Below are 23,975 nucleotides of genomic sequence, written 5' to 3'. Positions count from 1 at the left end.
CGCACAATCAAGTGCAATATATAAGGCCTTGGCTCAAGAGGTCCTTGGCGAGGGCGCCCAAATCAGGTCGCTAGGTGCGGAAACAACTCTCCAGTGCAAGCACTTGGACGAGTTCACGACCGCAGAAGACGTCGTCGCAGCCGTCAAGGAGCAATGCGGCGTCACAATCGAGCGGGCCTCTGTGCGATTGAGGGACGGACCCTCTGGCACCCAAGTAGCCTACCTCAGGCTACTGAATGCGGATGCCAAAAAGGTAACCAAGAAAGGGAAGCTGAAGATCGGCTGGTCGGTATGCCCTATTAGTATACCCCAGTCGCCTTCAGTGGACAGGTGCTATCGGTGCCTAGAATCCGGCCATAAAGCTTACGAATGCAAAGGCCTAGACAGGAGTAAGCTATGTCGTCGATGCGGCGAGGAGGGGCATAAAGAGCGGGGGTGCACTAAGGCATATAAGTGCCTTATCTGCACCTCTAAGAAGCAAGCCCATAAACATGCTATGGGCGGACCTTCGTGTCCCTTCGGCGAGTTAAATAAGAAGAAGCCGTGAGAGTCACACAGCTAAATCTTAACCATTGTGCAGCAGCCCAACAGCTGCTGTGGCAGTCGGTCTCGGAGTCGAGGACAGATGTCGCCCTCTTATCAGACCCGTACAGCATCCCTGCCGGCAACGGTAATTGGGTGTCGGACGGGTCTGGAATGGTGGCAATCTGTACAACGGGAAGATTCCCGGTTCAAGAGGTAATACACCCCTCCGCCGAGGGTGTGGCGATTGCCAAGATCAATGGTGTGTTCTATTGCAGCTGCTACGCCCCACCAAGGTGGCCAATAGAACAGTTCTACCAGATGATCGACAGGCTCTCGTCGGACCTCGTGGGCCGGAAACCGGTAGTAATAGCGGGAGACTTCAACGCTTGGGCAATGGAGTGGGGCAGCCGCTGTACAAATAGCAGGGGTCAAGCGCTAATGGAAGCGTTTGCGAAACTCGATACTGTGCTAGCTAATGATGGCTCCGCTAGTACATTCCGTAGAAACGGAGTGGAGGCGTGGATTGATTTGACCTTTGCCAGCCCGAGTCTGGCTCCAGGCATGGAATGGAGGGTAGACGAAGGCTACACCCATAGTGATCATTTAGCAATCCGCTTTAAGATCAACTATGGTGTGCAGCATCCGAGGGCGGGAGATCCCTGTCAGGTACGCGGGTGGAAGTCCAATCACTTCGACAGCGAAGCTTTCACCGCGGCCCTGGGACTGGAGGCCAACACCGACAGTCTAAGCGGGGATGCGCTGGTAGCTGTTCTATCACGCGCGTGCGACGCCACTATGCCGAGAAAAACACTGCCAAGAAACGGTAGATGCCCGGTATACTGGTGGAGTGCCGAGATTGCAGCTCTACGGTCAGCCTGCCTCAGAGCTAGACGTAGGATGCAAAGAGCTCGCACCGAGGATGCAAGAGAGAACCGCCGTGAAGTGTTTCGAGCTGCGAAATTAGCCCTTAACAAGGCTATTAAAAGCAGCAAGAGAGCGTGTTTCGACAACCTGTGTGAGAGTGCCAACGCGAATCCGTGGGGTGACGCCTACCGGATTGTGATGGCCAAGACCAAAGGGGGCTCCTCACCCCCAGAACGGTCTCCGGACCGGTTGGCAACGATTATCGAAGTACTCTTCCCGTCTCGAGCCACAAGCCCCTGGCCACCTGCACTACGAGACAGTGCGGGCACGGTCGAAATGGTGGCTCCAGTGACGAACGAAGAACTACTCGCAGTGGCTAAATCCCTAGCAATGAACAAAGCTCCAGGGCCGGATGGAGTTCCGAACAACGCTCTCAAGGCAGCGATCATAGCGAACCCGAACATGTTCAGGCTAGCTATGCAGAGATGTCTTGACGAGTGCCGTTTCCCCGATAGATGGAAAAGGCAGAAACTGGTGCTGTTGCCGAAGCCCGGGAAGCCGCCAGGCGACCCATCGGCGTACAGACCAATCTGCCTGATAGACACGACTGGCAAACTGCTTGAGAGGATCATCCTCAACAGGCTCACCCCGTACGCGGAAGGTACGGACGGTCTGTCAAGCAACCAGTTTGGCTTTCGGAAGGGTAAGTCCACAGTGGACGCTCTCAACTCAGTGATAAATACTGCCGAGATAGCGATCCAACGAAAAAGGCGAGGTATTCGATACTGTGCGTTAGTGACACTTGACGTGAAGAACGCATTCAACAGCGCAAGCTGGGATGCCATCGCGCTCTCGTTACACCGGCTTAGCCTACCGGTGGGTCTGTACCGGATCCTGGAAAGTTACTTCCAAAACCGCGTACTGATATACGAGACCGATGCCGGTCAGAAAAGGGTTCCGATTACCGCCGGAGTCCCGCAGGGCTCGATCCTAGGCCCGGTGCTATGGAACCTCATGTATGACGGGGTTCTGAGACTGAAGTTCCCTCCTGGGGTCAAGATCGTCGGCTTTGCCGACGACGTAACCTTGGAGGTCTACGGGGAGTCAATTCCTGAGGTAGAACTAACCGCAGAACACGCGATTAGCACGGTGGAGGAATGGATGAGCGCGAGAGGCCTGGAGCTCGCTCATCATAAGACGGAGGTAGTTATCGTCAACAACCGCAAGTCGGCACAACATGCAGTTATCCATGTGGGAGAAGTCGCGATCACTTCACAGCGAAGTCTGAAGTCTCTCGGAGTCATTATAGACGACAAGCTGACCTTCGGCAGCCATGTCGACTATACGTGCAAGAGAGCGTCGACTGCTGTTGCGGCACTATCGAGAATGATGTCCAACAGCTCAAAGGTGTGCGCCAGTAGACGTAGGTTACTGGCAGGCGTTGCCGTATCTATCCTCATGTACGGCGGCCCGTCATGGTCAAGAGCACTGAGGGTAACCAGTTACCTACAGAAACTGGAGAGCACCTACCGCGTGATGTGCCTCAGAGTGATATCTGCCTACCGCACGGTATCACACGATGCATCCTGCGTGATAGCGAGCATGATGCCAGTCGGGCTGGTCATTCGGGAAGATGAGGAGTGCTTTGAGCTACGTGGAAATAGGGGAGCCCGCGAGCGCACCAGGGTGACCTCGGTCGCCAGATGGCAGCGTGAGTGGGACAACTCCTCGAAAGGTAGGTGGACCCACCGGCTGATACCTAGCATATCGAGCTGGGTGGGAAGACCCCATGGGGAAGTTCACTTCCACCTGACACAATTCCTGTCAGGCCATGGCTGTTTCCGTCAGTACCTCCACAGGTTCGGACACGCGGAGGTCCCAGTCTGCCCGGACTGCCCAGGTGTAGATGAAACTGCCGAGCACATACTGTTCGTATGTCATCGGTTCGACGTCGAAAGAAGAGCAATGCTTGACGTCTGTGGCTGGGACACAACCCCGGATACCCTTCCAGCGGATGTGTCAAACGGTGGAGAAGTGGAACGCAGTCTCGGCTGCTACCATCCAGATTGCCAGTAGGCTACAGGTAATCTGGCGAACCGAGCAACAGACGGCGGGCACGGCTAACTAGTGATTGGTTAGTTGGAGCGAAAAAGGCCAAGCGCAAATTAAGAGAGTGAATGGTCTGTTCATGCCGAGGTAGGTTGGCGCAGCGAATGGCAACCGCGTAAGGGGTAAACCCAGCCACCCCGAAGCAAGACAGAAGAGTGAGTGTATAGGCGTATAAGTGGACTGCCTCATGCCAAGACGGGAGGGTCGTAGCGTAGTATGTTGGAACTAAGCTATCGATGCCTCATGGCGTGGCAGAGGAGTGAAAGGGTGAGCATCCAAGTCAGTCTCACACTGCATGTTAAGGGTGAGCATAAAAGTCAGCCTCACAGGTTGGTAGAGGCTAGCACAAAAGTCAGCCTAGCAAGGAATGAAAAAGGTGAGCACAAAAGTCAGCCTCGCATGGTATGTCAGAAGTGGGGCCTAAGAAAAATGTCCCACATGGGATGCCAGAGGGAGTGACAAAGGTACAATAGAGTGGCACGATTGAGAGTGAATCAGGTGATAGGGTGAGCACCCAAGTCAGCCTCACATGGATGGGTAGGGCGAGCACAAAAGTAAGCCTAGCAAGGAATGAGTAAGGTGAGCACACAAGTCAGCCTCGCATGGAACGTAAAAGGTGAGCACAAAAGTCAGCCTCATGTGGGAGTGTTTGAGAGTGAATCAAAGTGTGATTTAGAGAGCACCCAAGTAAGCCTCATACAGGATGTATGATCGCGTGAGTGAGAGTGAATGAGTACATTCAGTACAGCCATCCCCCCAGAAGTAATACCGAGAGGTAGTTCCTGGGAGGAATGATGGCGGAGCCCAATGGAGTTTAGTCGGTATTAATGGCTGGTCACCATTCGAGTCCGACACGCCCCCAGTGCACCCCGTGTGGTAGATTGGACCCTACCGTTAGCACGTGTACTGGGCTAGGACATAAAGGTCTTCTCCATTGTAAAAAAAAAAAAAAAACACACATACGCACACACGCACAGACATTTGCCGAATTCGACGAACTGAGTCGAATGGTATATGACAGAAGGCCCTGCCGGCCTGGAATTGAGTTGACGATGTTCAGAGTGATTGCATTACCTTTCTATAGGAGAAAGGCAAAACTGTGAATTTGTTGTGAGTCCGTACTCTTAAACCCGTAACTCCGGAACCGGAACTCGAAATTTAATGAAATTTAATAGCAGCTTATGGGAACGTTGTACCTTTCACTTGAGTATAAGTAAATTGGTTCAGCCATTCCTGAGTAACCGATGGGCTTATTTTTTGGTCACATACATACACACACACGCACACACATACGCACAAACGCACAGACATTTGCCGAATTCGACGAACTGAGTCGAATGGTATATGACAGACGGCCCTCCGGGCCGGGATTAAGTTCACGATGTTCAGAGTGATTGCATAACTTTTCTATAGGAGAAAGACAAAAATGTGAATTTGCTGTTTGTCCGTACTCTTAAACCGGTAACTCCGGAACCGGAACTCGTAATTTAATGAAATTCAATAGCAGCCTATGGAAATGTTGTACCTTTCATTTGAGTTTGGAAAAATTGGATCAGCCATTTCTGAGTAACCGATGTGCTTATTTTTGGTCACATACATACATACAGACACAGAAGCTCTGTCACGCTGGAAGGCAAAACGGACAGCTAAATAAAACGCCAGTACCGAAGTCAAAAACTGTACGAAAGATCGAAAAAACAGTGATTTTCAAGCCTAAAACTTCTCAAGTAGCTGAAATATCCAAAAAAGAAATCCGATTTAACCTTGATCCGACTACATTCTCTGTCAAAGATGTTTGATTTAAAGATAATGGCGCGGTAGCCGTTAGATGTGATTCTAGCGAACTCGCTCTAAAACTGGTGTCCACTTCCAAAGAGTTGCTCTCCGAGAAAGATGACATCGAGATTCAAAAACCGCTCAAACCCAGAATCAAAGTGACTGGAATCTCGGAAGAGTTTGCCCAGGATAAAATTATTGGAAAACTAAAAGCACAGAACAGTCTGCCGGAATCCTGTGAGCTTAAGGTCGTGAAATCTCAGAAACGAGAGCATGTGAAGAACAATTCCTTTGTAATAACATTGGAAACTAATGCAAACACTTACAACTGCTTGTTAAAACTTCAACGTGTCAACATTGGCTGGGACCGCTGCCGGATCTTCGAAGACGTCGATGTTTTTCGATGCTACAATTGCTCCGAATATGGCCACAAAGCACAGGCCTGCTCCAAGCCAGTATGTTGCCCAAAATGTGCGGAAGGCCACAAAGCCAAAGACTGCGAAGCCGCTAACGCGAAGTGCGTGAACTGTGTTGGAATCAATGCAGCAGCACAGTCTGGCACCGAGAAAATGAACGAGAATCACGCTGCGTGGAGTTTGTATTACCCGCTTTATTCAAGGCGCCTGAAGCTGGCTAGATCGAGGATTGATTACTCGTAGCAATTACCTGTAATAATGGAGCTGCCCGAAAAGGAAACCAGTTCCTATCCTTGTTTGCCAGATAAAAAATTCGAGAGTATATGTCTTCACGAAGCTAGGATTGATACTACAATCACATTGAGAGAAACCTCACAATTACAGACGTTGCAGTTCACGCTCGCCAACCTACCTGGGCCACAAACTACAAGCAGGGAAATCATTTGGAAACTAGTGCCAACCCTGATTCGTCAGGCAAAAATATAGAGCGTATATGTCTTCCCGAAGCTAGGTCTGATGCTACACATACGTTGAAAGGATTTACCCATTTGCAGACACAATCTCCCACTGTTTCACATGATCACCTCAACGGAACAACCAAAATTGATGCTGCTTTTCTTGCTGTACGCAATTGCAACTTCGATGTCATTATTATGACAGAAACTGGTCTTGATGATCGGATCGAGTCTCTTCAACTTTTCGGCTGTTCCTATAATGAATTCCGTTGCGATAGGAACAAAACCAACAGTGCGAAATCCACCTTCGGCGGTGTTCTGATCGCTGTTGCACAGCAACATTCTAGTTCACGTGTGAACATTACCCACGGGACTAATTTGGAACAAGTCTGCGTATTAATCAATGGACGTAAGCTTTTTCTTTGTGCAATATATATTCCTCCAGATAACAGTAGAGATATCTATATTATTGAGTCACACATTGAATCAGTACGTGAGCTTTGTGACAAATGTGAATTTGCTGTGTGTCCGTACTCTGAAACCCGTAACTCCGGAACTGGAACTGGGAATTTAATGAAATTCAATAGCAGCCTATGGGAACGTTGTACCTTTTATTTGAGACTAAGTTTGAAAAAATTGGTTCAGCCATTCCTGAGTAACCGATGTGCATATTTTGGTCACATACATACATACACACGCGCACACACACATATACGGACACGCACAGACATTTGCCGAATTCGACGAACTGAGTCGAATGATATATAACACACGGCCCTCCGGGCCGGGATTAGGTTGACGATGTTCAGAGTGATTGCATAACCTTTCTATAGGAGAAAGGCAAAAATGTGAATTTGCTGTGTGTCAGTACTCTTAAACCCGTAACTCCGGAACCGGAACTCGGAATTCAATGGAATTCAATAGCAGCCTATGGGAACGTTGTACCTTTCACTTGAGACTAAGATTGAAAAAATCGGTTCCGCCATTCCTGAGTAACCGATGTGCTTATTTTTGGTCATATACATACATACACACGCACACACACATACGTACACACGCACAGACATTTGCCGAATTCGACGAACTGAGTAGAATGGTATATGACAGGCGGCCCTCCGGGCCGGGATTAAGTTGACAATGTTCAGAGTGATTGCATAACCTTTCTATAGGAAAAAGGCAAAAATGTATTTATTTTCGTTCTCGTATTTTTGATCGCTTTTTTGTGTATATTAAGTGATTTCTCAATTACAATAGAGTTTGTGCCCTCGCCTAAGCTGCAGTTATTGATCAATTGACTGATAATTTGTGATTCTTGGTCGTGCGGTGACAATTGATAAACATTTTGTTCTCCCAAAGTGTCGTCGGTAGTGATAGAATCCTTGTGGTGAAACCGTGGATGCTTATCGGGAAAGCTTATTCGCGAAGTAGCTACTGTTGCCTACCTGTAGGCGATTCGCAATGGATTCGATCTGCCTGCAGTGCTCCGAGCCGGTAACCACTTTGAATCAGCTGAAATTCCAAGGATTCTGCGACAGAATCATGCATCTGTCGTGTTCAACGCTCACTCGTCCAAAATTGGACATGATTAACGACTCAGCGAATATATTCTGGCTTTGCGACAGCTGTGTGGATTTGATGAAATCCTCCGCAGTGAATGCAGCTTTTACAGCATTGAGCGAAGCGTTCCGTTTGCTGACCGACACACATAAAACAGCGCTTGAAGCATTAAAGGCTGAAATGGAGAAAACCAGAAAATCAGTGGAATCCGCAACGACAGTGCCCGCAACTCCCATATCATGGCCCGTTCCAAACAGAGCTGGAGCCAAACGTGCTCGCGAGATGGAGGATGATAAATTTCCTTCTAAATCCGATGTCCCCAGTCTAACGTGTGGCAAGAAAAAGGGTGATGTAGCAAAGGTACCCACAATCACTGTTCAACCCGCTACTAGTAAATGCTGGATTTACTTGTCGCGAATTGCTACCACCGTTTCCGAAGCTGAGGTTGGTGCTATGGTTAAGGAGTGCCTTTCAACGGACGATCCGGTCGAAGTGAAGAAGTTAGTGAAAAAAGACGCAAATTTGAGCGGGCTTAATTTCATTTCTTTCAAAATTGGTGTTGACCCTCAACTTCGTGAAATGGCTCTCAATGCCGATACCTGGCCGGATGGGATGTATTTCCGCGAGTTCATCGACTTTCGGCAAGAACGTAATAATGACGGGAAGCATGGGTTTCGGAAAACACCTCGACTGGGATAAATCCATCGCAAATAGCAGTTATTTTAGACCACGCACCGACAATTCGCCTGTTGATCAACGGCAACCGGGACGCACCGTAGAAAGCAATATGGAATCCCCCAATCCTCCCAGCACAGTCGTGCCCCTTGCAGTCAGCAGTATCTTCAGTCGTCCCGGCCCTGTGTCTGGGAATGGAGAGGGGGACTGCCAAATTGCCCTCTTTGGCAACTCGAATGCTTCCGACTGTCAATTAATGAGTCATCGCTGTCAGCCGTCAGCTGGAAACCTCCTGAGGAGCACTCCAACTTCCATCACGAGTGCTACCAATTCATGCAGTTCACCCGCTCCTTCCGCTGTTAGCAGTCATTCGAATCGCCCCGGTGTACATTCCAGACGAATGAATCGAGGAGTGCCGGTCAGCCTTCCGTGCCTAAAATCGTCGCCCATCCACTTATACTATCAAAATGTGGGTGGCATGAATTCCTGTGCAAATACCTATCGTCTAGCTACCTCGGACTGCTGTTACGACATCATCGCATTGACAGAAACATGGCTAAATGAGCAGACTCTTTCCAGCCAGGTGATTTGCTCTGACTACGAGGTTCTCAGATGTGATCGTAGCCCTCTCAACAGCAACAAATCCTCCGGTGGCGGTATTTTGCTCGCTGTGCGTCGTGGATTAAAAGTTCAACATATAACAAATGACGCTTGGAACAGCATCGAACAAGTATGGGCAGCGATAAAATTGGGAAATCGAACATTATATATATGCGTGGTTTATTTCCCTCCCGATAAAATTCGCGACTCTGCACTAGTTGATTCTCATTCTGATTCATTGACTTCTGTTTCCGCGATGGCGCAACTCACTGACGAAATCATGATTATCGGCGATTTCAACCTTTCTACAATAAAGTGGCGTTCCGTTCATAACGGATTTCTACAACCCGACCCAGACGAATCTGTTTTTCATCCTGGCAGCATCACTCTTCTGGATGGCTATAGCACGGCTACACTTCAGCAGATCAACAGCACCACGAACGAGAACTACCGGATTTTAGATCTATGCTTCGTCAATGCCAGAGATCAATCGCCGCATATTTCCACCGCCCTCACCCCGCTAGTAAAGTATGTTCGCCACCATCCGCCTCTACATCTTACACTCCAGGACGTACCGCCTATGAAGTTTTCGAGCCACGCGCCCACCGTGTGTTACAATTATAAACGGGCCGACTATAGCAGCATTTTGAATATTTTACAAAGTATTAACTGGGATTCTGTGCTAAGCAAGGATGATGTGAACTCCGCCGCTGAAACGTTCTGCCATATAATGAGCTACCTTATCGATCGTCATGTCCCAAAGTGTAATCAACGAAGTGATCAAACCCCCTGGCAGACAGCCAAGCAACGTCAGCTAAAAACTGCGAAAAGAGCTGCATTACGAAAGTTTACCAAACGCCGTACCTTGTCTCTTAGAGTTTATTATGTAAGGCTCAATAACGATTTTAAAAAACTGAACAGTTTTTGTTTTTCAAACTACCAACGAAAAATGCAACGTAAGCTTAAGTCGGATCCTAAATCGTTTTGGAGATACGTCAATGAGCAGCGGAAAGAAACCGGCTTACCTTCTACAATGTTTTTGAATGGTGAAGTTGGGCATGATTCACAAGCCATATGCAAATTGTTCGCCTCTAAATTTGCGAGTGTGTTCGTCAGTGAGACTCTGTCCTCGCAGCAGATTGACGTTGCAGCTAGCGGCGTGGCCCAACTCGAACGGTCAGTGAGTGAGATTCGTGTGGTGATGGTGTCCCTGCTGTGTTTTTGAAAAAGTGTATATCTGGTTTGGTGGAACCCCTCTGTCAACTACTCAAAATGTCACTGACAACCGCGATTTTTCCTCAATTGTGGAAAGCAGCTTTCATCTTTCCTGTCCACAAAAAAGGTGATAAGAGAAACATTGACAATTATCGAGGAATTTCTGCGCTCTGTGCCATTTCCAAGCTCTTTGAGTTAGTCGTAGTGGAGTCAGTGTTTTTTCACTGTAAGGAATATATTTCTAAAGACCAACACGGATTCATGCCGAGTCGATCTACGTTGACGAGTCTACTATCTCTAACCTCTTTTGTGTCCGAAGGGTTCGATGCGAATCAACAAACTGATGTTATATATACTGACTTATCTGCAGCTTTCGACAAAATCAATCACGATATCGCAGTAGCTAAATTGGAAAAACTTGGCTTCAGTGGATCACTCCTGCGATGGTTTCAATCCTATCTCGTTGGCCGTCAACTCAGTGTGAACATAGGTGATGCATACTCCAAACTGTTCTCCGCAACGTCTGGTATTCCGCAAGGAAGTCATCTCGGACCATTTATATTCACTCTCTATTTCAACGATGAAAACTATCAGCTGAAAGGACCACGGTTGTCGTATGCAGATGATCTAAAAAAATTCAACAGAATTAGGAGCCGATCGGACGCACAATATTTGCAGCAGCAATCCGACACTTTCAGCAGATGGTGTGAAAACAACCGAATGATTCTGAATCCGGCGAAATGTTCTGTGATATCGTTCACCAGAAAAAAAGATCCCATTGAGTTTGAATATAACTTGTCTGGAGCTCTTGTTTCCCGGGTGAGCTGCGTTAAGGATCTTGGAGTGCTGTTAGATTCGAAACTTACATTTAAGAATCACATTTCGTATGTTGTTGGTAAAGCATCGCGAAGCCTGGGCTTCATTTTCCGTACGGCTAAATCCTTTACAGACATTTACTGTCTCAAAAGCCTATACTGCTCTTTAGTGCGCTCTACGCTGGAGTATTGTTCGGCGGTCTGGAACCCGAATTACATGAACAGCAGCGATCGAATTGAAGGCGTTCAACGAAAATTTATACGGTATACTCTTCGACGCCAGCCTTGGCGCGATCCTGTTCGTCTACCAAGCTACGAGAGTCGGTGTCAACTCATCCAGCTCGATACTCTCCAGCGTCGTAGAGAAACTGCAAGAGCCTTATTCATCTCTGATCTTCTGTCAGGACGCATCGATTCTCCAGATTTACTAGAGCGAGTTAACATCCAAGCAAGGTCCAGAACGTTAAGCGGAAACGTTCTTCTGAGAGTGCCGTTTCGACGAACTATTCAAACAGCTAATGCCGCTATAACGGGACTACAACGCCTCTTCAATCGTGTGTCGCACTTGTTCGACTTTCATTTGTCTCGAATATCATTAAGAAATCGATTCCTGCAGTTTTTTAATGTAATTAGTTTAAGTTTCAATCATTGGGGCCGAGTACGGCCTGTTGATGTGCGTGATAAATAAGAAATAAGAATGTGAATTTGCTGTGTGTCCGCACTCTTAAACCCGTAACTCCGGAACCGAAACTCGGAATTTAATGAAATTCAATGGCAGCCTAAACGTTGTACCTTTCATTTGAGACTAAGTTTGAAAAAATTGGTTCAGCCATTCCTGAGTAACCGATGTGCTTATTTTTGGTCACATACATACATACACACGCACACACACATACGTAACTCCGCTTACGTATGTGTGTGTGCGTGTGTATGGGGTACCTGGGCAACCCCCACAGTAAGCGTCCCTTACCACGCTAATGCGGAGCTCTGGCGTGGCGGACATATTTCTCGCGCTACTCGTGGGACTATACATGGGGATAAACAAAAATAAAAACAAACAGACGGAGGTGCCAAACCCCTTCGCTAGAGGTGGTTTGGCGAGGTCTCCCCCCCGTGGGGAGAGTAGTGGAGCGATGAGTGCTGCATCCGAAAGCACCAGTGACCCCCCAGCGGCGGTAGGCAATAACCCTACCAATGCATCGGAGGGGCCAATATCTGCGATGCGCAAAGTAGCGAAGCAACTCGATTCTATAATCGACTTCGCTAGCGCAAAACAGAACATAGCCAAGGAGTTGAAGTTGAGCCTCCTGGAGCTCCGGAAAGCTGTTCGTGTCGCAAGACAGGAACAGCAGGCCTATGTTGAGAGGGTGGAATGTCGGGAGAGGCCCGACAGAGAAACCCAGACAGTGGCCTCCAATAGGGAGGAAAGAGAGAAGGTCGAGGTTAGAGGTTCACAGACAGTGGCCTTTACCTTCTACGGAGCAGCCACGTCGATCGGAGCGGCGACCGAGTTCCCCTCGAAGGGAAAAGGAAAGGGCAATCGCAAGACGGCATCGAATGCGAAGCGCCCTAGGAAGTCGCCAGGCGAGGGTGCCAAAACCGACACCACTCGGCGTGCAACCGTCAAGGTCAAACGCCGCCTGGGTGAGGAAAGCGAGGGCGAGAGTGACCTCGCTGTGGAGAGCGATGGTACCAGCAACCCGGCACGACCGGGGCAGGGGGGCTCAAACCCCTGGACGCTGGTCACCAAGAAAAAGCCGGCACCGAAACCGGAGGTACCGCGGCCTGCGCGGAAGGCCAAGGACAGAGGCGAAGCCTTGTGGTTAAAAACCGACAAGGACAAATACGCCGATGTCCTTAAATCGATGAAGGCGGCCGAAAGCCTCTCGGCCCTTGGGCAGGATGTGCGTAGCGTGAGACGCACCAACACGGGAGAGATGCTCCTGGTGCTGAAGCGAGGCGCACAATCAAGTGCAATATACAAGGCCTTGGCCCAAGAGGTCCTTGGTGACTAAATCTTAACCATTGTGCAGCAGCCCAACAGCTGCTGTGGCAGTCGGTCTCGGAGTCGAGGACAGATGTCGCCCTCCTATCAGACCCGTACAGCATCCCTGCCGGCAACGGCAATTGGGTGTCGGACGGGTCTGGAATGATGGCAATCTGTACAACGGGAAGGTTCCCGGTTCAAGAGGTAATACACCCCTCCGCCGAGGGTGTGGCGATTGCCAAGATCAATGGTGTGTTCTATTGCAGTTGCTACGCCCCCCCAAGGTGGCCAATAGAACAGTTCTACCAGATGATCGACAGGCTCTCGTCGGACCTCGTGGGCCGGAAACCGGTAGTAATAGCGGGAGACTTTAACGCTTGGGCAATGGAGTGGGGCAGCCGCTGTACAAACAGCAGGGGTCAAGCGCTAATGGAAGCGCTTGCGAAACTCGATACTGTGCTAGCTAATGATGGCTCCGCTAGTACATTCCGTAGAAACGGAGTGGAGGCGTGGATTGATTTGACCTTTGCCAGCCCGAGTCTGGCTCCAGGCATGGAATGGAGGGTAGACGAAGGCTACACCCATAGCGATCATTTAGCAATCCGCTTTAAGATCAACTATGGTGTGCAGCATCCGAGGGCGGGAGATCCCTGTCAGGTACGCGGGTGGAAGTCCAATCACTTCGACAGCGAAGCTTTCACCGCGGCCCTGGGACTGGAGGCCAACACCGACAGTCTAAGCGGGGATGCGCTGGTAGCTGTTCTATCACGCGCGTGCGACGCCACTATGCCGAGAAAAACATTGCCAAGAAACGGTAGATGCCCGGTATACTGGTGGAGTGCCGAGATTGCAGCTCTACGGTCAGCCTGTCTCAGAGCTAGACGTAGGATGCAAAGAGCTCGCACCGAGGATGCAAGAGAGAACCGCCGTGAAGTGTTTCGAGCTGCGAAATTAGCCCTTAACAAGGCTATTAAAAGCAGCAAGAGAGCGTGTTTCGACAACCTGTGTGAGAGTGCCAACGCGAATCCGTGGGGTGACGCCTACCGGATTGTGATGGCCAAGACCAAAGGGGGCTCCTCACCCCCAGAACGGTCTCCGGACCGGTTGGCAACGATTATCGAAGTACTCTTCCCGTCTCGAGCCACAAGCCCCTGGCCACCTGCACTACGAGACAGTGCGGGCACGGTCGAAATGGTGGCTCCAGTGACGAACGAAGAACTACTCGCAGTGGCTAAATCCCTAGCAATGAACAAACCTCCAGGGCCGGATGGAGTTCCAAACAACGCTCTCAAGGCAGCGATCATAGCGAACCCGAACATGTTCAGGCTAGCTATTCAGAGATGCCTTGACGAGTGCCGTTTCCCCGATAGATGGAAAAGGCAGAAACTGGTGCTGTTGCCAAAGCCCGGGAAGCCGCCAGGCGACCCATCGGCGTACAGACCAATCTGTCTGATAGACACGACTGGCAAACTGCTTGAGAGGATCATCCTCAACAGGCTCACCCCGTACGCGGAAGGTACGGACGGTCTGTCAAGCAACCAGTTTGGCTTTCGGAAGGGTAAGTCCACAGTGGACGCTCTCAACTCAGTGATAAATACTGCCGAGATAGCGATCCAACGAAAAAGGCGAGGTATTCGATACTGTGCGTTAGTGACACTTGACGTGAAGAACGCATTCAACAGCGCAAGCTGGGATGCCATCGCGCTCTCGTTACACCGGCTTAGCCTACCGGTGGGTCTGTACCGGATCCTGGAAAGTTACTTCCAAAACCGCGTACTGCTATACGAGACCGATGCCGGTCAGAAAAGGGTTCCGATTACCGCCGGAGTCCCGCAGGGCTCGATCCTAGGCCCGGTGCTATGGAACCTCATGTATGACGGGGTTCTGAGACTGAAGTTCCCTCCTGGGGTCAAGATCGTCGGCTTTGCCGACGACGTAACCTTGGAGGTCTACGGGGAGTCAATTCCCGAGGTAGAACTAACCGCAGAACACGCGATTAGCACGGTGGAGGAATGGATGAGCGCGAGAGGCCTGGAGCTCGCTCATCACAAGACGGAGGTAGTTATCGTCAACAACCGCAAGTCGGCACAACATGCAGTTATCCATGTGGGAGAAGTCGCGATCACTTCACAGCGAAGTCTGAAGTCTCTCGGAGTCATTATAGACGATAAGCTGACCTTCGGCAGCCATGTCGACTATACGTGCAAGAGAGCGTCGACGGCTGTTGCGGCACTATCGAGAATGATGTCCAACAGCTCAAAGGTGTGCGCCAGTAGACGTAGGTTACTGGCAGGCGTTGTCGTATCTATCCTCAGGTACGGCGGCCCGTCATGGTCAAGAGCACTGAGGGTAACCAGTTACCTACAGAAACTGGAGAGCACCTACCGCGTGATGTGCCTCAGAGTGATATCTGCCTACCGCACGGTATCACACGATGCATCCTGCGTGATAGCGAGCATGATGCCAGTCGGGCTGGTCATTCGGGAAGATGAGGAGTGCTTTGAGCTACGTGGAAATAGGGGAGCCCGCGAGCGCACCAGGGTGACCTCGGTCGCCAGATGGCAGCGTGAGTGGGACAACTCCTCGAAAGGTAGGTGGACCCACCGGCTGATACCTAGCATATCGAGCTGGGTGGAAAGACCCCATGGGGAAGTTCACATCCACCCGACACAATTCCTGTCAGGCCATGGCTGTTTCCGCCAGTACCTCCACAGGTTCGGGCACGCGGAGGTCCCAGTCTGCCCGGACTGCCCAGGTGTAGATGAAACTGCCGAACACATACTGTTCGTATGTCATCGGTTCGACGTCGAAAGAAGAGCAATGCTTGACGTCTGTGGCTGGGACACAACCCCGGATACCCTTATTCAGCGGATGTGTCAAACGGTGGAGAAGTGGAACGCAGTCTCGGCTGCTACCATCCAGATTGCCAGTAGGCTACAGGTAATCTGGCGAACCGAGCAACAGACGGCGGGCACGGTTAACTAGTGATTGGTTAGCTGGAGCGAAAAAGGCCAAGCGCAAAAAAAGAGAGTGAATGGTCTGTTCATGCCGAGGCAGGTTGGCGCAGCGAATGGCAACCGCGTAAGGGGTAAACCCAGCCACCCCGAAGCAAGACAGAAGAGTGAGTGTATAGGCGTATAAGTGGACTGCCTCATGCCAAGACGGGAGGGTCGTAGCGTAGTATGTTGGAACTAAGCTATTGATGCCTCATGGCGTGGCAGAGGAGTGAAAGGGTGAGCATCCAAGTCAGTCTCACACTGCATGTTAAGGGTGAGCATAAAAGTCAGCCTCACAGGTTGGTAGAGGCTAGCACAAAAGTCAGCCTAGCAAGGAATGAAAAAGTTGAGCACAAAAGTCAGCCCCGCATGGTATGTCAGAAGTGGGGCCTAAGAAAAATGTCCCACATGGGATGCCAGAGGGAGTGACAAAGGTACAATAGAGTGGCACGATTGAGAGTGAATTAGGTGATAGGGTGAGCATCCAAGTCAGCCTCACATGGTATGGGTAGGGCGAGCACAAAAGTAAGCCTAGCAAGGAATGAGTAAGGTGAGCACACAAGTCAGCCTCGCATGGAACGTAAAAGGTGAGCACAAAAGTCAGCCTCATGTGGGAGTGTTTGAGAGTGAATCAAAGTGCGATTGAGAGAGCACCCAAGTAAGCCTCATACAGGATGTATGAACGCGTGAGTGAGAGTGAATGAGTACATTTAGTACAGCCATCCCCCCAGAAGTAATACCGAGAGGTAGTTCCTGGGAGGAATGATGGCGGAGCCCAATGGAGTTTAGTCGGTATTAATGGCTGGTCACCATTCGAGTCCGACACGCCCCCAGTGCACCCAGTGTGGTAGATTGGACCCTACCGTTAGCACGTGTACTGGGCTAGGACATAAAGGTCTTCACCATTGTAAAAAAAAAAAATACGTAACTCCGCTAGCGAATGATGGATCTCAATAATATACGTACATGGAACAATTGAGAACCAGAGCTACAGGTCCAAAGCCCTGGTAAAGGAGGATGGTTGTGATGATCTGGGCCAAGGTCACCACGTAAAGCAAGGTAGGTCATAACCCCAATTCCAAGGCGTGAAGCGACCCGTGCCGAGGGATGAGTGATCGAGGGGGTGAAAAAGATGCTCGATTGTTAACGGAGCCTGTGGGGTACCTGGGCAACCCCCACAGTAAGCGTCCCTTACCACGCTAATGCGGAGCTCTGGCGTGGCGGACATTTATTCTCGCGCTACTCGTGGGTACAAACATGGAGAGCAAAAATAAAAACAACAAACAATCGGAGGTGCCAAACCCCTTTGCTAGAGGTGGTTTGGTGAGGTCTTCCCCCCCGTGGGGAGAGTAGTGGAGCGATGAGTGCTGCATCTGAAAGCACCAGTGACCCCCAGCAGCGGTAGGAAATAGCCCTACCAACGCACCGGACGGGCGATGCGCAAAGTGGTGGTGCAGCTCGATTCAATAATCGAGTACACTAGCGCAAAGTAAAATATAAGCAAGGAGTTAAAACAGAGTCTCTTGGAACTCCGAAAAACTGTTCGTGTCGCAAGACAGAAACAGCAGGCTTATGCCAAGAGGGTGGAATGTCGGGAGAAGTCCGACAGAGAAACCCAGACAGTGGCCTCCAAGAGGGAGGGAGAAGAGAACGTCGATACGGGCACTCAGACAGTGGCCTTCACCTTCTATGGAGCAGCCACGTCGCTCGAAGCGGCGGCCGAGTTCCCCTCGAAGGGCAAAGGCAAGGGCAATCGCAAGACGTCGAACGCGAAGCGCCCTAGGAAGTCGCCAGGCGAGGGTGCAAAAAGCGACACCACACGGCGTGCAACCGTTAAGGCCAAACGCCGTCTGGCTGAGCTAAGCGAGGGCGAGAGTGACCTCGCTGAGCAGAGCGTTGGTACCAGCGACCCGGCACGACCGGGGCAGGGGGGCCCGAACCCCTGGACGCTGGTCACCAAGAAGAAGCCGGCACCGACACCGGAGGTACCGCGCTCCGCGAAGAAGGCCAAGGACAGAGGCGAGGCCTTGTGGTTGAAAACCGACAAGGACAAATAAGCTGATGTCCTAAAGTCGATGAAGGCGGCCGAAAGCCTTTCGGCCCTTGGGCAAGATGTGCGTAGCGTGAGACGCACCAACACGGGAGGAATGCTTCTGGTGCTGAAGCGAGGCGCACAATCTAGTGCGGTATACAAGGCCTTGGCCCAAGAGGTCCTCGGGGAGGGCGCCTAAGTCAGGTCGCTAGGGGCGGAAATGACTCTCCAGTGCAAGCATCTGGACTAGTTCACGACCGCAGAAGACGTCGTCGCAGCCGTCAAGGAGCAATGCGACGTAACAATCGTGCGGGCCTCTGTGCGATTGAGAGATGAACCCTCTGGCACCCAAGTATCCTACCTCAGGCTACTGAAGGCGGATGCCAAAAAGGTAACCGAGAAAGGGAAGCTGAAGATCGGCTGGTCGGTATGCCCTATTAGCATACCCCAGCCGCCTTCAGTGGATAGGTGCTATCGGTGCCTTGAGTCCGGCCACAAAGCCTACGAGTGCAAGGGCATAGATAGGAGCAAACTATGTCGTCGCTGCGGCGAGGAGGGACATAAAGAGCAGGGTTGCAGTAAGGCACACAAGTGCCTTATCTGCACCGCTAAGAAGCAAGCCCATAAACATGCTGTGGGCGGACCTTCGTGTCCCTTCGGTGAGGTAAATAAGAAGAAGCCGTGAACATCACACAGCTAAATCTTAACCATTGTAGGCCCAACAGCTGCTGTGGCAGTCGGTCTCGGAGTCCAGGACAGATGTCGCCCTCCTATCAGACCCGTACAACATCCCTGCCGGCAACGGTAATTGGGTGTCGGACGGGTCTGGAATGATGGCAATCTGTACAACGGGACGGTTCCCGGTTCAAGAGGTAATACACTCCTCCGCCGAGGGTGTGGCGATTGCCAAGATCAATGGGGTGTTCTATTGCTGCTGCTACGCCCCACCAAGGTGGCCAATAGAACAGTTCAACCAGATGATCGACAGGCTCTCGTCGGACCTAGTGGGCCGGAAACCGGTAGTCATAGCGGGAGACTTTAACGCTTGAGCAGTGGAGTAGGGCAGCCGCTGAACAAATAGCAGGGGTCAAGCGCTAATGGAGGCGCTTGCGAAACTCGATACTGTGCTAGCTAATAATGGCTCCGCTAGTACATTCTGTAGAAACGGAGTGGAGGCGTGGATTGACGTAACATTAGCCAGCCTGAGTCTGGCTCCAGGCATGGAATGGAGGGTAGACGAAGGCTACACCCATAGCGATCATTTAGCAATCCGCTTTAGGATCAACTATGGTGTGCAGCATCCGAGGGCGCGAGATCCCTGTCAGGTACGCGGGTGGAAGTCCAATCACTTCGACAGCGAAGCTTTCACCGCGGCCCTGGGACTGGAGGCCAACACCGACAGTCTAAGCGGGGATGCGCTGGTAGCTGTTCTATCACGCGCGTGCGACGCCACTATGCCGAGAAAAACACTGCCAAGAAACGGTAGATGCCCGGTATACTGGTGGAGTGCCGAGATTGCAGCTCTACGGTCAGCCTGCCTCAGAGCTAGACGTAGGATGTAAAGAGCTCGCACCGAGGATACAAGAGAGAACCGCCGTGAAGTGTTTCGAGCTGCGAATTTGGCCCTTAACAAGGCCATTCAAAGCAGCAAGAGAGCGTGCTTCGACAAACTGTGTGAGAGTGCTAACGCGAATCCGTGGGGTGACGCCTACAGGATTGTGATGACCAAGACCAAAGGGGGCTCCTCACCCCCAGAACGGTCTCCGGACCGGTTGGCAACGATTATCGATGTACTCTTCCCGTCTCGAGCCACAAGCCCCTGGCCATCTGCACGAGACAGTGCGGGCACGGCCGAAATGGTGGCTCCAGTGACGAATGAAGAACTACTCGCAGTGGCTAAATCCCTAGCAATGAACAAAGCTCCAGGGCCGGATGGAGTTCCAAACAACGCACTCAAGGCAGCGATCATAGCGAACCCGAACATGTTCAGGCTAGCTATTTAGAGATGCCTTGACGAGTGCCGTTTCCCCGATAGATGGAAAAGGCAGAAATTGGTGCTGTTGCCGAAGCCCGGGAAGCCGCCAGGCGACCCATCGGCGTACAGACCAATCTGTCTGATCGACACGACTGGTAAACTGCTTGAGAGGATCATCCTCAACAGGCTCACCCCGTACGCGGAAGGTACGGACGGTCTGTCAAGCAACCAGTTTGGCTTTCGGAAGGGTAAGTCTACAGTGGACGCTCTCAACTCTGTGATAAAAACTGCCGAGATAGCGATCCAACGAAAAAGGCGAGGTATTCGATACTGTGCGTTAGTGACACTTGACGTGAAGAACGCATTCAACAGCGCAAGCTGGGATGCCATCGCGCTCTCGTTACACCGGCTTAGCCTACCGGTGGGTCTGTACCGGATCCTGGAAAGTTACTTCCAAAACCGCGTACTGCTATACGAGACCGATGCCGGTCAGAAAAGGGTTCCGATTACCGCCGGAGTCCCACAGGGCTCGATCCTGGGCCCGATGTTATGGAACCTCATGTATGACGGGGTTCTGAGACTGAAGTTCCCTCCTGGGGTCAAGATCGTCGGCTTTGCCGACGACGTAACCTTGGAGGTCTACGGGGAGTCAATTCCTAAGATAGAACTAACCGCAGAACACGCGATTAGCACGGTGGAGGAATGGATGAGCGCGAGAGGCCTGGAGCTCGCTCATCATAAGACGGAGGTAGTTATCGTCAACAACCGCAAGTCGGCACAACATGCAATTATCCATGTGGGAGAAGTCGCGATCACTTCACAGCGAAGTATGAAGTCTTTTGGAGTCATCATAGACGACAAGCTGACCTTCGGCATGCATGTCGACTATACATGCAAGAGAGCGTCGACTGCTGTTGCGGCTCTATTGAGGATGATGTCCAACAGCTCAAAGGTGTGCGCCAGTAGACGTAGGTTACTGGCAGGCGTTGCCGTATCTATCCTCAGGTATGGCGGCCCGTCATGGTCAAGAGCACTGAGGGTAACAAGTTACCTACAGAAACTGGAGAGCACCTACCGCGTGATGTGCCTCAGAGTAATATCTGCCTACCGCACGGTATCACACGATGCATTCTGCGTGATAGCGAGCATGATGCTAGTCGGGCTGGTCATTCGGGAAGATGAGGAGTGCTTCGAGCTACGTGGAAATAGAGGAGCCCGCGAGCGCACCAGGGTGACCTCGGTCGCCAGATGGCAGCGTGAGTGGGACAACTTCTCGAAAGGTAGGTGGACCCACCGGCTGATACCTAGCATATCGAGCTGGGTGGGAAGACCCCATGGGGAAGCTCACTTCCACCTGATACAGTTCCTATCAGGCCATGGCTGTTTCCGACAGTACCTCCACAGGTTCGGGCACGCGGAGGTCCCAGTCTGCCCGGACTGCCCAGGTGTAGACGAAACTGCCGAACACATACTGTTCGTTTGTCATCGGTTCGACGTCGAAAGAAGAGCAATGCTTGACGTCTGTGGCTGGGACACAACCCCTGATACCCTTATTCAGCGGATGTGTCAATCGGTGGAGAAGTGGAACGCAGTCTCGGCTGCTACCATCCAGATTGCCTGTAGGCTACAGGTAATCTGGCGAACCGAGCAACAGACGATGGGCACGGCTAACTAGTGATTGGTTAGCTGGAGTGAAAACGGCCAAGCGCAAAAAAAGGGAGTGAATGGTCTGTTCATGCCGAGGCAGGTTTGGCGCAGCGACTGGCAACCGCGTAAGGGGTAAACCCAGCCACCCCGAAGCAAGACAGAAGAGTGAGTGTATAGGCGTATAAGTGGACTGCCTCATGCCAAGACGGGAGGGTCGTAGCGTAGTATGTTGGGACTTAGCTATCGATACCTCATGGCGTGGCAGAGGAGTGAAAGAGTGAGCATCCAAGTCAGTCTCACACGGCATGTTAAGGGTGAGCATAAAAGTCAGCCTCACAGGTATGGTAGAGGCTAGCACAAAAGTCAGCCTAGCAAAGAATGAAAAAGTTGAGCACACAAGTCAGCCTCGCATGGTATGTCAGATGTGGGGCCTAAGAAAAATGTCCCACAGGGGATGCCAGGGGGAGTGACAGAGGTACAATAGAGTGGCACGATCGAGAGTGAATCAGGTGATAGGGTGAGCACCCAAGTCAGCCTCACATGGTATGGGTGGAGCGAGCACAAAAGTAAGCCTAGCAAGGAATGAGTAAGGTGAGCACACAAGTCAGCCTCGCAAGGAACGAAAAAGGTGAGCACAAAAGTCAGCCTCATGTGGGAGTGTTTTGAGAGTGAATCAAAGTGCGATTGAGAGAGCACCCAAGTAAGCCTCATACAGGATGTATGAACGCGTGAGTGAGAGTGAATGAGTACATTTAGTACAGCCATCCCCCAGAAGTAATACCTAGAGGTAGTTCCTGGGAGGAATGATGGCGGAGCGCAATGGAGTTTAGTCGGTATTAATGGCAGCGTCACCATTCGAGCCCGACACGCCCCCAGTGCACCCCGTGTGGTAGATTGGACCCTACCAATAGCACGTGTACTGAGCTAGGACGTAAAGGTCTTCTCCATTGTAAAAAAAATACGCACACACTCACAGACATTTGCCGAATTCGACGAACTGAGTCGAATAATATATGACAGACAGCCCTCCGGGCCGGGATTGACCCATTCATATTCATGTTGTTTGTGGACAACAACATTTTTAAACAGCTATAACTTTTGATTGAGACGAGATTTGCTCACAAAAACAAGAAAGGCTCATTAGTGCGATTATTGCCTTTAATTTGAGTATTAACAATTATAAAGATCAGCTCTAGAACTGAAGTTATTGCAATTAATCTGATTGGATTCCGACGGAGCAGTGCTGCCAGGGACAGTTTACGTTGACGACGGAAAATGATTTTTTTATATAACTTCGTTATGATGCAATTATTGAAAACTGATAAAACTTATCAAATTAGACTGTCGTGGGCTACGTTTTCCACGTAATTGGACTATTGTAATCATTCTAGGAGAATTGTATTGAGCATTAGAAGGTTAAAATTGACCAGCTTCTAGCACTGCCATGGAAAAACCTATCTTTATGAAAATAGGCTTTTCGTGTTTCTTGACCCCACCGTTTTTAATGTAGAATACATTTAAGCTTTTAAAATAGGGGTCCCGTTTCAAAATATCGGCTGCGGCTCCGCTTCAGATTTTGAACGTTAATAACTTTTATCATACTTAACAGAATGATTTGATTTTTAGGCCAATTTGTTGAAAATATGTTCCTCTATGCTGTATTAAAATTTGAAGTATGTATAACATGCACTAATAACAAAAAATTGTGTTTTGAAAAATCTTCCGAAAACGACTCGGAAAAGTGAAAATTTTCAGCCCGTCCCGCACAGAACCGTCACTATGGTGGACCAACCGAACAATAAAATAATGAAAAGTTTATATATAGGTCCACTACATGTTTGTTCCTATGATTATTCGCATTGGGTTGCTTGACGAGAGCAGTTGGTGGGGGAAAGACGGCATATTCCTTTGGTTAGGCCATTAGAAGCCGGACGGAAAGGAAAGGCTCATGCACGGCACGAGAACGAGCGAGAAAGCGATAGTAGTGCATATTAGCGCGATTATATAAATATCTGTCGGTCGGTTTTTCTCATCATTCGTATTCGTTCAAGCACTAGCAAGCAGCCAGTCCACCGAAGGAAAGCAGTTGGCGATGACGACGGTCGAAAAAAGTGCCCCAGCTACTGGTGACTCATCGCAACCCGATCAGGAACTGTCGCCCTGCAAGAATTTCGCCCCAACTAAAGAGCAACAGAGCAACTAATCTATAGGCTATCGTTCCAGCGCCTGGGTCGTGAGATTGTGCACGACTGCCAAGTCGAGCAACGCTTACAAAGCTCAGTCGTAATGATGCCCCGAGAAGCCAACGATGCCTACTTGATCGGTTTGATC

General features: G+C 50.5%; 1 protein-coding gene across 1 annotated transcript in view; it reads right to left on the bottom strand.

Moving 5' to 3' along the window:
- LOC131678308 (neuroligin-1-like) overlaps positions 1 to 23,975 on the bottom strand; it is a 1,556,576-nt gene that overhangs the window by 441,111 nt on the left and 1,091,490 nt on the right. The window lies entirely within an intron of this gene.

Source organism: Topomyia yanbarensis, chromosome 2 (assembly GCF_030247195.1).
Source record: "Topomyia yanbarensis strain Yona2022 chromosome 2, ASM3024719v1, whole genome shotgun sequence".
Classification (NCBI taxonomy): Eukaryota; Metazoa; Arthropoda; class Insecta; order Diptera; family Culicidae; genus Topomyia; species Topomyia yanbarensis.
This window is presented reverse-complemented; position numbering and strand designations above follow the sequence as displayed.